The sequence below is a fragment of the Somniosus microcephalus genome, chromosome 14 (assembly GCF_052327205.1).
Source record: "Somniosus microcephalus isolate GS21.2 chromosome 14, FLI_Smic_1.0, whole genome shotgun sequence".
In the NCBI taxonomy this organism is placed as follows: Eukaryota; Metazoa; Chordata; class Chondrichthyes; order Squaliformes; family Somniosidae; genus Somniosus; species Somniosus microcephalus.
Window position 1 is genome coordinate 92674387 of NC_141000.1, and position 15372 is coordinate 92689758.

The 15372-nt window shown below is 48.0% G+C and overlaps 1 pseudogene; it reads right to left on the reverse strand.

Moving 5' to 3' along the window:
- LOC147107701 (NXPE family member 3-like) overlaps positions 1 to 8432 on the reverse strand; it is a 57717-nt pseudogene extending 49285 nt beyond the window's left edge.
- Between the last annotated feature and the right edge of the window lie 6940 nt (positions 8433 to 15372).

Consider the following 15372-nt stretch of genomic DNA (forward strand, 5'->3'; position numbering starts at 1 on the left):
ATTCATTACCTTCCCTCGGACCCTGCACAAGCAGGCGGAGGAGGAGGAGTATGAGGAGGAGGAGGAGGAGGAGGAGGAAGAGCAGGCGGAGGAGGAGGAAGAGGAGGAGGAAGATGGAAGGGCTGCTGAAAGTGGAAGGTCCATACGTCAGAGGCTCATCTGGACTCCTGTCGACACCCCTGTGGCGGAATGATGAGAGTCTTAACTCATGCGCACTTTGGATGTTTGAGGGCCTCTGAATGCCAGCATCACTGAAAGTAGTCACATGCACCATGCCACATTGAAACTTCTGTTTATTGGCACAAAAGTCTTTCATTACAGCTAAACAACGTAATGTCAACAGAAACCATAACTTTCAAAATAACTGTGAACTGTTCGGCAAAGCCGCAAAACTCAACAAACCTTCTGCAAATATAACAACAGGTGAGGGTGTCCTTGAATTTGGACAAACAAACGTCTCAGCACTTCCCTCTACAACTGGCCCCTTGAGGGAGAACGACTTCTCTTTCGCGCCCGGCCCCTTCCCTCCCTGCTGCTCCTACGTAATTGGACCCCAGTGGCGGGCTCAAGGCTGGGGGACGCCTGCTGACTGTCTGGAAGCGCAGAAGCCCCTGAGGGACGGCCTGGCCGACCTCTGGGCTTGGAGGGTGCGGATGCAGGATGCTTGATGTGACCATGGCTGGAAGCAGTGTGGCCTGCAGGTGGTGGCAGCTGCAATGCAGGCGTCCCAGTGCTGGCATGTGCAATGGTCTCCTGCCGAGAGAGGACACCTGCACCATGGTCGGACGACACACTGGCTATCTGAGGGGAGCGGCTCGGCTCATCCGCCACAATCGCATGCTCCACTGATTCCTGGCCTTGTATGGGACTGGAAGGGCCCGGGGTGATCCTAACTGATGCAGAGAGGGTGGCTACAGTGAGAGATCGCGTTGCGTCAATCTGGCTGTGGAGGAGCCCAGCAAGTGACTGCGTGGCAACAGTGAGGACCTGTGTGCCAGGTGCCAGTGCTTCGGAGAAGGCCTGGACAGTTCTTCCCATTGCTTCGGACAAGGCAGGTGCCGACCGCTCCACTGCCTCGGACAAGCCCTGCACAGACCTTTCCAGGGATTGTCCGAAGCCCTGAACAGTCCTTTCCATAGCCGACTCAAAGCTGTGGACAGTCCTCTCCATTGTTGGGCCGAAGCCCTGGATAGTCCTGTCCATTGTTGCCCCGAAGCCCTGGATAGACCTGTCCATTGTTTCCCCGAACACCTGGAGAGTCCTGTCCATTGTTGCCCCAAAGCCCTGCAGAGTCCTCTCCATTGTTGCCCCGAAGCCCTGGATAGACCTGTCCATTGTTTCCCCGAACACCTGGAGAGTCCTGTCCATTGTTGCCCCAAAGCCCTGCAGCGTCCTCTCCATTGTTGCCCCGAAGTCCAACATACTCCTAGCCAATGAATCTATTGACTCAGGCATCTTCTCCACTGCAGCCATCAGCTCCGTGTGTCTGACCCGGGCCTGTTTGCTCATCTCAGCCAGGCGACGGACCTCATCTGCACTCTGTGCAGCAGTCATGACGACCTGCCTTGCCCTGCGGGGAGACGGTGGCCGAACTTGCCTATCCCCCTTGCGTTGCTGCATGCCACTTGGTCCGGCAACTGGTTCATCCTCAGAGCCCCCCCCCCCTCCAGGGGACTACTATCCCCAGTCTGTAGATGTGTCAGCTCCCCGGATTCTGCAACGGCTGGTCCAGATTCCTCCTGGTCCTCGCCTCCGGTGGCACTGGCACTGGCAGCTTCAGCGCGTTGAGCCCGAGTTGGTGCTGCTTCATCTGAAAGTGGGAGGTGGAAGAGTGGCTTTAGCAAAAGGACAGCTTTGCTGAAAGGCATGCCAGATTGCGGCAAGGCTCTGACATGGCTGCACACTGAGGATGCATGCTGGCGGGGGGACCAAGTGGAAGGCAACAGGTGAAAAAGGTGAGAGTCTTACCCTCGCTGTCGGTAATGGGGTCGGCAGATGCAGTGGTCACAGGACCAGACAGACGTCCACCAAGTATCTGGTGCACTCTCTCCTCCAGATCCGTGAGAGTGACCACTTGTGGAGGTCCGCCACCGGTTTGATGCTGCTCCTTTCGAATCATCGCCAGCTTGGACTGCAGGGGAAAGAAGGGGAAGTTCTGTAACATGATGCCTTGAGACCTCATCGCATGCCCCCCATGGTGCAAGAGCCCTTACATGAGGCCTTGAGACCTCATCGCATGCCCCCCATGGTGCAAGAGCCCTTACATGAGGCCTTGAGACATCTGTCCATGTGTGTGGCCAGAAAGGGCCATGGGTGCATGCTGACAGATGGCCATTGGCGCATCATTGCAGCAGGGTGCCCGAAGTCAGCTGCAGATTGAGGGAAGCACAAGTTTGGTAAACCATCACTCACCCTAACGATCCGTGTGAGGTCGTTGAATTTCTTCCTGCACTGAACAGGGGTCCTGGTCGCCATGCTGCTGGAGTTGACCCTCACAGCAACCTCCCTCCAAGATCATCGGTAAGCCTTCTGATTCGGCCTCTTGCCATTATCCGGATACAGGACCTCTCGACGGTGTTCAACTGCAGCCACCAAGTGGTCCAGAGCCTCAGTGCTGAAGCGCTCTGCTCTCTGTCTAACCTTCTCCATGCTGAACAAGTTTGTACCACCAGACAAGGGCGAGCGCCAAATCTGAGGCCTACAGGGCGTTGGGTGTTGAAGCTCAGGCTGACTGACCCACCCCTTTAAGAACCGGACGGCGCCTGGATGTCTCGTGCTTTCCCGTAATTGAGATCACCTGCGCTGCGCCCGTCTGCGTCGATATTGAGTAGCGCCTGAACTTTTGCGCCTTAAGAGCACTGTGCAACGGCTGATTTAGCGCCTCAATCCCCTTTGGGGGCGATGCAACCCAATATCGCGCCAGGCGGCGATAACTTTCGTCTGGCTATAAACTTTGCGCATCGCCAGTTCTAACGCCTTAAGCGGGGCTATACCCAATTTCTAGGCCAAAATCTGTGGAAAGTCTGACCATTGACTCCCAGAGAGCTGAGTGTGTTTATCTAGTCAGTACCTGAAGCTTACCAGACCGGGAAAGTGCCAGGTTTAATCTCCAGTGTGTGCAGAGGTAGCCTCAGCACTCCTGAGTTAGCGAGCGGAAAAATATATAATCAGTCAGTGCTCCCCCTCCTGATCATTATCCAATGACTCCTGTTGGAAGAGCATGTGTGACGTAGCATGAGAACAGGGTTGGGCTTCACTGTGATGCCCTCCTACAGGTCAGGTAGCCTGCTAACACTCATTGTTAAGGCTAAATAACAACAATGATAAATACTCTGTCAAAGTACTGGAAACCACCAGTTGCCCATGGAACTGTATCTCAGCAGGTTAGTTTTCAAATCACCATTTATATTCATATACTGTTACAAAGGAGAAAGTCAGAAGCAGCATGTACAAAGCAAAAGGTTTAAAATTGGATAATGTTCCTCATTAAAATTAGGTCCCTTGCTATTCAAGTGCAGCACTAAAGAACACCAGGGACAATGAATTGAAACTGGCACTTCTTATTGATGCTTCAGCACTCAGTAGGAAGACACAAATTCAATACCCCTACTCTGCTCAGATCCCAATGTGACTCTGCACCAGTGCAGCAGAAGCTACAATGTCTGCTTGCAGATGGTTGATGGGGAAGGGAGGAGAGAAAAAGGCCAAGGCGTCCTCACCAGACTACTGTTGTGCACCTCCTAGCATGTGGCCAAAGAGAGCATGGGCAGAGGCCTGGAACACAATGCCCACCTAACAGTGGGAATACATAACCCAGAACAACCCGAACAGGGAGAAAACCCAACCCTTGTTCAAAGACACAACAGAAATATGACCTTAATGATACAGAGAAGTGTGAGGTGATGCATTTTGGCAGAAGGAACAGGGAGAAGCAATATACACTTAATGGCACAGTTTTAAAGAGTGTGCAGGGACAGAGGGAACTGGGAGTTAATGTGCATAGGTCCCTAAAGGTGGCAGGACATATTGAGAGAGTGGTTAGCAAAGCATATGGGATCTTGGGTTTCATAAATAGAGGTTGTAATGTATACAACATTTAAGGGACTACTTTGTTTTGCGGATGTACATCCTTAGTTGCGAGCGTATATAACAGACGCGTATCAATTTGTACAGTCAGTGCCGAAGTTCCAGTTACCCAGTAAAGATCACTTGAAGTTACTCTCAGTCTCTGCTGCTTTATTATTTTATGTGGTTGTGTATAGCGGTACAAACACAACAGAGGTATTGAGTACAAAAGTAGAGAAATTATGCTGAACCTTTATAAAGTGCTGATTAGGCCACAACTGGAGTATTGTGTCCAGTTCTGGTCACGACACTTTAGGAAGGATGTGAAGGCTCTTGAGAGGGTGCAGAGAAGATTTACCAGAATGGTTCCGGGGCTGGGGGATCCTAGTTACAAGGACAGGTTACATAGAAACATAGAAGATAGGAGCAGGAGTAGGCCATTCGGCCCTTCGAGCCTGCTCCGCCATTCAATGAGATCATGGCTGATCATCCAAATTCAGTACCCTGTCCCTGCCTTCTCCCCATATCCCTTGATCCCTTTAGCCTTAAGGAATATATCCAACTCTTTCTTGAATATACTTAATGAACTGGCCTCCACCACCCCCTGTGGCAGAGAATTCCACAGGTTCACCACTCTCTGGGTGAAGAAATTCCTCCTCATTTAAGTCCTAAATGGCTTACCCCTTATCCTTAGACTATGACCCCTGGTTCTGGACTCCCCGGCCATCAGAAACATCCTTCCTGCATCTAGTCTGTCCAGGCCTGACAGAATTTTATAGGTTTTGATGAGATCCCCTCTCAATCTTCTAAACTCCAATGAGTATAAGCCCAATCGACACAATCTCTCCTCATACGTCATTCCTGCCATCCCAGGTATCAGCCTGGTGAATCTTCGCTGCACTCCTTCCATGGCAAGAATGTCCTTCCTCAGATAAGGCGACCAAAACTGCACACAATACTCAAGGTGTGGTCTCACCAAGGCCCTGTACAACTGCAGCAAGACATCCTTGTTCTTGTACTCGAACCCTCTTGCTACGAAGGCCAACACACCATTTGCCTTCTTAACCGCCTGCTGCACCTGCATGCTTACCTTCAGCGACTGGTGCACAAGAACACCCAGGTCTCTTTGCACTTCCCCTTCTCCCAATCTATTGCCATTCAAATAATAATCTGCCTTCCTGTTTTTGCCACCAAAGTGGATAACCTCACATTTATCCACATTATAGTGCATTTGCCATGTTTCTGCCCAATCACCCAACCTGTCCAAATCGTACTGGAGTTTCACGACATCGTCCTCACAGCATACCCTCCCACCCAGCTTTGTGTCGTCTGCAAATTTGGAGATATTACATCCAATTCCCTCGTCCAGATCATTAATATATATTGTGAACAGCTGGGGTCCTAGGACCGATCCTTGCGGTACCCCACTAGTCACTGCCTGCCACTCGGAAAATGACCCGTTTATTCCAACTCTTTGCTTTCTGTCCGCCACCAACCAGTTCTCTATCCAAGTCAATACCTTGCCCCCAATCCCATGTGCCTTAATTTTGCACGCTAATCTCTTATGCGGGACTTTATCGAAAGCCTTCTGAAAGTCCAAATACACCACATCCACTGGTTCTCCCTTATCTATTTTACCAGTTACATCCTCAAAAAATTCCAGTAGATTAGTCAAGCATGATTTACCTTTTGTAAATCCATGTTGACTTTGTCCGATCCAGTCACTGCTTTCCAAGTGCTCTGCTATTACATCTTTTATAATGGACTCTAGCAGTTTCCCCAATTCCCTGCCTTTTCTCTACCACCTTTTTTGAATAGTGGGGTAACATTAGCTACCCGCCAATCCATGGGTACCGTTCCAGAGTCTATCGAGTTCTGGAAGATGACCAGCAATGCATCTACTATTTCTAGGGCCACTTCCTTAAGTACCCTGGGATGTAGATTATCAGGCCCTGGGGATTTATCGTCCTTCAGTCCCATCAATTTTCCTAACACCATTTCCCTACACATACTGATTTCTTTCGGTTCCACCCTTTCATCAGACCCTATGTTCCCCGGCATCTCTGGGAGGTTATTTGTGTCCTCCTTTGTGAAGACAGAACCAAAATATGTATTTAGTTGGTCTGCCATTTCTTTGTTCCCCATTCTAAATTCCCCCGATTCTGACTGCAAGGGACCTACGCTTGACTTCACCAATCTTTTCCTCTTTACATATCTATAAAAGCTTTTACAGTCAGTTTTTATGTTCCCTGCAAGCTTACTCTCATATTCTATTTTCCCTTTCTTAATTAAGCCCTTTGTCCTCCTTTGTTGAATCTTAAACTGCTCCCAATCCTAAGGATTATTGCTTTTTCTGGCCAATCTATATGCCCTCTCCTTGGACCTTATGCTATCCCTAATTTCCCTTGTTAGCCACGGTTGGGTCACCTTTTTTGTTTTATTTTTATGCCAAACTGGGATGAACAAATTCTGTAGTTCATCCAGTCGGTCTTTGAATGTTTGCCATTGCCTATCCACTGTCAACCCTTTGAGTGCCATTCCCCAATCAATCCGACCCAACTCGCTCCTCAGACCATCGTAGTTTCCTTTATTTAAATTGAGGACCCTTGTCTCTGAGTCAACTACTTCATTCTCCATCTTAATGAAGAATTTGATCATATTATGATCGCTCCGACCCAAGGGGCCTCGTACAACAAGATTGCTAATTAATCCTTTCTCATTACATAATACCCAGCCTAAGATGGCCTGATCTCTGGTTGGTTCGTCGACATATTGGTCCAGGAAACCATCCCGTAAACACTCCAGGAATTCCTCCTCCACAGTATTGTTACTAATTTGGTTGGCCCAATCTATATGTAGATTAAAGTCACCCATGATGACTCCTGTGCCCTTATTGCACGCTTCTTTAATTTCCCTTTTAATGCCATCCCCAACCTCCACCTTACTGTTTGGAGGTCTATATACCACTCCCACTAATGTTTTTTTCCCCTTAGTATTTCTCAATTCTACCCATACAGATTCCACATCATCAGAGCTAATATCCTTCATTCCAATTGTATTAATCCCTTCTTTAACCAGTAATGCTACCCCACCTCCCTTTCCTTTTTGCCTATCTTTCCTGAATATCGAATACCCCTGGATGTTGAGTTCCCAGTTTTGGCCATCCTTGAGACACGTTTCCGTAATCCCAACCAAATCATATTTGTTTACCTCTATTTGCGCAGCCAATTCATCCACCTTATTACAAATGCTCCTCGCATTAAGACACAAAGCCTTCAGGCTTGTTTTTTTAACGCTCTTAGACCTATTAGAATTATTATTTACTGTGGCCACGTTTGATTTAAACCGTTGATTTCTCTGACTGCCACTTTTGCTTTTTTCCTTCCTATCTTTTGCTTTTATCCCTGTTTTCCTTTCCTCTCTCTCCCTGCTCTGGTTCCCAACCCCCTGCCATTTTAGTTTAAACCCCCCCGAACAGCACTAGCAAACACTCCCCCTAGGAGATCGGTCCCGGCCCTGCCCAGGTGCAAACCGTCCCGTTTGTACTGGTCCCACCTCTCCCAGAACCGGTTCCAATGTCCAAGGAATTTGAATCCCTCCTCCTTGCACCATTCCTCTAGCCACGTATTCATTTGAAATATCCTCCTATTTCTACTCTGACTAGCACGTGGCACTGGTAGCAATCCTGAGATTACTACCTTTGAGGTCCTATTTTTTAATTTACCTCCTAACTCCCTATATTCTGCTTTTAGGACCTCATCCCGTTTTTTTACCTATATCGTTGGTGCCTATGTTGGAGAAGCTGGATTTGTTTTCATTAGAGCAAAGGAGGTTGAGGGGTGATTTGATGAGATTATGACGGGTTTGGATAGGCTAGACGTGGAAAGGCTGTTCCCACTAGTTGATGGTAAAAGGACTAGGGGACACGGGTTTAAGGTTTTGGGCACGAGATACAGGGGGGTGTGAGGAAAAACTTTTTTACACAGCGAGTGGTGAGGACCTGGAACTCGCTGCCAATGGAAGTGGTGGAAGCGGAGACACTCAATGTTTTCAAGGGGATACTGGATAGGCACTTGAGGGAAATAAACTTGCAGGGCTACGGGGATAGAGCAGGGGAATGGGACTGACTGGATTGCGCTACAGAGAGCCGGCACGGACTCGATGGGCCAAATGGCCTCCTTCTGTGCTACATTGAACCTTGGTCAACATGATGGTTTACTCTAAACATACTGGTTATACAACTCTACACACCTTTATATTACGCAAGTTTAGAAACAGCAGCAGTAGTGTCATCAGAACCAGCAAAGTGAAAAGTGACTGGGGTATGTGGAAGGGAAGAACAGTTTTTTTGTAGCCTGTTTATCCATACTGGGAGGTCCTGTGCATCAGTGCAGAATCAGTCTGTTTAGCACTTCCGCTGTGTAAATCTGCAACAAAAAAGCGTTGAATAAATTTAAGATTAACAAATCACTGGGACCTGATTGTTTCCATTTGAGCATCCTGAGGGAAGCCTCTGACTATAATTTCCCCAAATCCTCTGTTTTTTTGGGATGGTGGGGAGGGGAGGCTGGAGTTTCTTCTCATCAGGAGGTGGGGGGTGGGGAGCCAGATTTCCTTCTTAGTTGGGGCGGTGGGAAGGTGTCATCATTGATCCAAGCTCCTGTGATTATCACGTTCTGCTTAACGCTTGCAATTTCTATTGCAGTCGCCATGAGGTTTAGATGATCATGAGTGTCTAATTACTTTCTGAACTACCAGACTTTGCTTGCTTCTCTCCCTTCTGCAAGAGCCATCGGTGAGGGCATATTTTTGTTTTAGGTGGCACCAAATCAGTTTGGGATGATCATGTCCATCCATTTAAAATGAGATGTAGCTTGCATCAGGGACATTTAAGCTCGGGCTCAGTGCTGACGGGTCTTCACATTGCTGCTTACAGCTTCAGCAGAAAAAATGTCTTGGGGAATTTTTGGAATTTCACTTTTTATGGATGGACAAAATTTAAGCTGAAGGGTGTGTTTCATGGGACAGTTAGGAAGATTTAATGAAAATAAACTGGAGCAACTGTTGCTTTAAAAGCTTTTTAGAATAATTTGTCCGTGACTACACAAACCACTCTGGGTACAGGTATTGTGTATAAGTAAAACAGGTTTATTATGTATTAAACATCCTGTACAAAGAAGTGATATTTAACAAGAAGATAGTCGCCGTCTGTTCAGCGAACCCCGGTGTTCCTTCCGAGTGATTGGGGCGTGGTCTCTTTAATCCTCTTGCTATATTCTGCTGACTGAAGTTTCTTCTTCCTATAGCTTTGCGCTGCTTTCGGTGTTCAATATCAGTAATTTTATACCCTTTATCTCCCTTGTGCCTACATGGCAGTTAATAAGCAAACTATCCTTATCTGAGAACAACCTTTGCACTAAGTTCTCACAGATGTCTTTCTGCTTTTTAATCAGTTCATTGTTTAGCCGGTTCTGCATTTTTGAGAAGACAGGGAGTGGTGACTGTCTCCGGCCTCCTCCCTTCTTTTGCAATGTTGCTGAATTTCTTGTTCCCCACTCTCTCCTTGTTTACTTAAAGACCATTTCATTACTGCAACATTTTCTAACAAAGTTTAGTCAGGTTGGCATAATTTCCCATCCTGCTTTACTTCTCAACCATTCGCCATTTTATACAGGCTTTTTAGGTTTTTAACATACAACTTTACATATTATAGTTATTTAATAATGGTTACAAAATCTTAACAATGTTTACTAAATCCTACAGGTACTCTCTATCCTACACAATACCACTGTAGTGTGCCGAGGTAGGAGCAGTGTAGAGTAGTGTGTCGCATAACATTAGGGGAAGGACATAGATAGGCTAGCATGATGGGAAATTCAGTGACAAATGCAGAAAAATGTGAACTAATACATTTTGGAGGTAAGCATAGGGAATACACCTTAAATGGCAGGATATTAAATGGAGTTGAGGAGCAGAAATGCCTCGGTGTGCAGGTCCCGCATGCAGCAAAATCTGGACAACATTCAGGCTGATAAGTGACAAGTAACATTTGTGCCACACAATTGCCAGGCAATGTGTATCTCTAACAAGAGAGATTCTGACCACCTTCCCTTGATAAGCAACGGCATTACCATCGCCGAATCCCCCATCATCAACATTCTGGGCGTCACCATTGACCAGAAACTTTACTGGACCAACCACATAAATACTGTGGCTACAAGAGCAGGTCAGAGGCTGGGTATTCTGCGACAAGAACTAACCTCCTGACTCCCCAAAGCCTCTCCACACTCAAGAAGCTCAACACCATCCAGGACAAAGCAGCCCACTTGATTGACACCCCATCCACCACCTTTAACATTCATTCCCTCCACCATCGGCGCACCGTGACTGCAGTGTGTACCATCTACAAGATGCACTGCAGCAACTCGCTAAGGCTTCTTCGACAGCACCTCACAAACCCCTGACCTCTTCCACCTAGAAGGACAAGGGCAGCAGGTGCATGGAAGCACCACACCTGCAAGTACCCCATCAAAATATAAGGACAAGGGGATAACTATAGAAAGATTAGAACCAAAAAGGTAACCTGTGTGTTGAGGCGGAAGACATGGGTATGTTTCTTAATGAATACTTTGCGTCTGCCTTCATAAAAGAGAGGGATGATGCAGACATTGTAGTTAAGGAGATAAACATAGTGAGAGAGGAAATATTAAGGGGTTTAGTATCTTTGAAAGTAGATAAATATGCAGACCCGGATGAAATGTATCCCAGGCTGTTAAGAGAAGCAAGGGATGAAGTAGCGGAGGCTCAGACCATCATTTTGCAATCCTATCTGGCTGCAGGCGTGGTGCCAGAGAACTGACTAACGTTTTACTGTTGTTTAAAAAGGGAGAAAGGGAGACCGAGTAATTACAGGCCAGTCAGCCTAACCTCAATGGTGGGCACATTATTCAAAAAAATTCTGAGGGACTGTATTAACCGTCACTTAGAAAGGCATGGATTGATCATGAATAGTCAGCATGGATTTGTTACAGGAATGTCGTGTTGAACCGTTGCAGTCCGTGTGGTGAAGGTACTCAAAAAGTGCTGTTAGGTAGTGTAAGGGGGGAACTACTTTCTACAGCTCATGTATACTGTAGTACCGGCAGTGACCACACCTGTATATAACGCTGAGTAGTAATCTGTTGTTTCAGTTGCAGTTTGAACCACGTTGAGTAAACACCTGTTGTACCGTCCTCTGCAGTCCTTTTCTTATTATTACATGGACGTAACAGTGGCGACGAGCAAGTTCGAACCTACCTGCAACTCTGCATCACCTCCCAGGGATTTGCTCCTGGAGAACAGTGGAAGAAGGTCGAGTCCAGAAGCACGGGCGTCGACCACGGGCAACCGCCCAGTCATCCAGCGGATATTTGAGCATCGCAGGGGAGACTGTCGAGAGCCAGGCTTGGCTTTCCAGTCACGGTGGTCCAGCGAAACGGGCTGGCAACAGGTAATGCGCAGACCCGTCCCGGACAGCGACGGGCTAGAGCCCGACCGAGCGGCACAGAAAAAGGCCGAGCAGCATCGACGGGGGAGAGAGAGAGGGCAGAGCGCACAGGGCGCAGCCGGTGTTCAGGACCGAGCGGCGTCAACGGGGGAGAGAGGCGAGAGAGAGCAGAGCGCAGCCGGTGTTCAAGGGCCGAGCAGCGTCAACGGGGGAGAGAGGCGTGCAGGAAAATGCGAGGCGCTGCTATTGCCATGAGGACCGCAGAGAGCGGCGTTGGCAGCAGCGCAGGAGCAGCGCACGAAACCCACAGGGTGTCACCATTTGCCACGAGGATCGCCGAGAGCGGCGTTGGCAGCAGCGCGGGAGACGCCATTTTAAGCCGCAGCGGGGAAGAAAGGAAAGCGCGGGAGACGCCATTTTAAGCCAGCCACACCCAAAAATGCCGAAGAGTGGCAGTATCACAGCGTTCGACAATGAAGTCGAAGATTGGACGACATATGTCGAACGCATAGAAGTATACTGCAAGGCGAATGAAGTGCCAGATGACAAGAAAGCGCTGGTATTGTTGAATTCAATGGGTGCAAAAATGTATGGCTTACTACGAAACCTAGTAACCCCAGAGAAGCCAGTAGAAAAGGATTTTGAAAACATAGTGTCAATCCTACAGGACCACTTAAACCCCACACTGCTGCTGAAAGATTTAAGTTTCACAAAAGGAACCAGCATAAAGATGAAAGTAATGCTGAGTATTTAATGGAACTGCGCAAGCTATCGAAACACTGCCAGTTTGGAACGGGACTAGCAGATACTTTAAGGGACAAGTTTGCGTGTGGGCTTCAAAGTGAAGGAACCCAGAAACGGCTTCTATCAGAAAAGGATCTTACGCTGGACAAGGCTTTCAGCATTGCGGTATCATATGAAGCAGCAGCACGGGGCGCTGCAGAGATACAACAGAGACCGCAAGAATATGGCACAAACGAAATGTCATATGGAACAGAGAAGTGCTATCGCTGTGGCAGAACGACACATGACCAGAATGATTGCTGGTTCAAAGACAAAGTGTGCAGACAGTGTGGAAAAGTCAGACACATAGCACGAGACTGCAGGTCGGGAAAGAAAACCAGCAATAAGAAATCGACCAAAGGGAAGTACAAGACGGTACATAAGATAACGGAGAATAGTTCAGACGAACAAAAGAGTGATAACGACTCCGAAAGCTGGGAACTGAGTTGTCTGAAACTACATAATGTGATCACAATGGAGGATCACCGAAACATTTGGGTCACTCTCAAGATAGCAGGAGTCCAGGTAAAGATGGAATTGGACACAGGATCAGCTCTAACAGTCATAAACCGACGGGACTACGAGCGGCTATTCTCACACATACCGTTGAGAGACACAAAAATTATTTTGAAGACATACACGGGGCAAAAAGTCTACCCCAAAGGAAAAATAAGGGTGACCGTTATATATAACGGTAAGGAAACACCAAAACTAGACCTGTATGTATTGCAAGATGGAGGACCACCATTACTGGGACGTGAATGGATCCGGAAAATACAATTGGATTGGCATTCCATACAGGCACTGACTGTGGCTGACAAAAAGGATGACAACGTCACACCTGGGCGACTGTCAAAGATCCTAACTGATGCGAAAGAAGTGTTCCAGCAAGGACTCGGAACACTAAAAGGCATGACAGCGACGATTAAAATTGAAGAAAATGCAAGCCCAAAATTGTTTAAGGCCAGACCGGTACCTTATGCGATCCGCCCAGCCGTCGAAGCAGAGCTGGAGAGTCTGGAACGTTCAGGTGTACTGTCCAAGGTAGACTGGAGCGAGTGGGCTACACCCATCGTCCCTGTGATGAAAAAGTCGTTGAGCAGCACGCCTGGGGAACCAAGGAAGGTTCGCATCTGTGGGGACTTTAAGGTAACAGTGAACCCACTCCTTCACACCGTACAATATCCACTTCCGCGGATTGAAGATATTTTCGCCTCGCTATCTGGAGGGAAATGCTTCACTAAGATTGATCTGGCCCAGGCGTATCTGCAAATGGAGGGAGAAGAAGCAGCAAAAAAATACCTCACAATCAACACCCATAAAGGTCTCTACCAATACAACCGGCTGGTATTCGGGGTAGCATTAGCTCCGGCTATTTGGCAGAGGGCAATGGAACAAGTCCTGCAAGGGATCCCAGGGACCCAATGTTATTTGGACGACATCCTGGTCACGGGCGAAAATGTCAGTGATCGCCTTGCCAACCTGGAGCAGGTGCTCACTAGATTGCAGGAATATGGGCTCCGAGCTAACCGCCCCAAATGCGAGTTTTTTAGAAAACAGATCACGTATTGTGGCCACGTTATCGACAAAGAGGGGTTACATAAGTCCCCAGAGAAGATTGAGGCAGTAGTCAAGGCTCCAGCACCAGAAAATGTGTCACAACTGAGGTCATTCCTCGGGCTGGTAAACTACTACCATAAGTTCTTGCCAAATTTGTCTACAATACTACACCCACTGAACACCCTACTGCAAACTGGGGTGCCATGGAAGTGGAATGACGAATGTAGACGAGCTTTCCAGAAGAGCAAAACACCAGTCACATCGAAAGAGGTATTGGCCCATTACAACCCAGCGTTACCAATTCGGTTGGCTTGTGATGCGTCACCCTACGGCATTGGAGCGGTGCTGTCGCACAAATTCTCGGACGGCTCAGAGAGGCCAATAGCCTTTGCGTCACGATCACTAACCTCAGCCGAGCGTAACTACGCCCAGATTGACAGGGAGGCACTCAGCCTAGTGTGGGGAGTGAAAAAGTTCAATCACTATCTGCACGGCCAGAAATTCACCTTGCTGACTGATCACCAGCCTCTTGTCTCCATTTTTAATCCGAAGAAGGGCGTTCCGGTGATGACTGCGCAATGACTACAAAGATGGTCACTTTTTCTAGGGGCGCACCACTATGAGATTGAATATAAGGGCACGAAACAGCATGGAAATGCTGATGGGCTATCACGCCTGCCACTGCCTACTGTGGAGGAAGCACCAGCAGTGGATCCTGTCGAAATATTCCATTTGACTATCGTTGAATACCTACCGGTAACTAACGCTTGTATCGAAAAGGAAACCCGAAATGACCCGACACTGTCTCGGGTACATGATTTGAAAGTGAAGGGATGGCCAGCATATGGCGGCTCACTGTTGCCAGCATTCTCGACAAGGAGAGAACAGCTGTCAGTGTGCCGGGGGACCTTGATGTGTGGATCCCGAGTGGTAATTCCATCCAAGTTAAGGGAGAGAGTGCTCAATGAGCTTCATGAGGGTCATCTGGGAGGGGTAAAAATGAAAAGCCTTGCCAGGGCTTATGTGTGGTGGCCGGGAATCGATAAACAACTCGAGGACCTGACCAAGAGCTGCTCAGGATGCCAGTAAGTCCAAAATGCACCACCACAGGCCCCTCTACACCTATGGGAGTGGCCCTCATCTCCATGGCAACGGGTGCATATTGGTTTTGCTGGTCCATTCATGGACTCAATATTTTTAATAGCCGTGGATGCGCACTCGAAATGGCCTGAGGTGATCAAAATGTCCTCCACCACCACGGAGAAAACTATTGCAGTCCTACGGACCATTTTTGCCAGGAATGGCTTGCCAGAACAGATTTGCTCCGACAACGGACCACAGTTTGTGTCCGAAGAGTTCCGGAGGTTCTTGAAAAAGAATGGGGTAAGGCATTACACATCCGCCCCGTATCATCCAGCCACAAATGGATTGGCTGAGAGTTTCGTACAAACCTTTAAGAAGGCAATAAAGGCTATGTA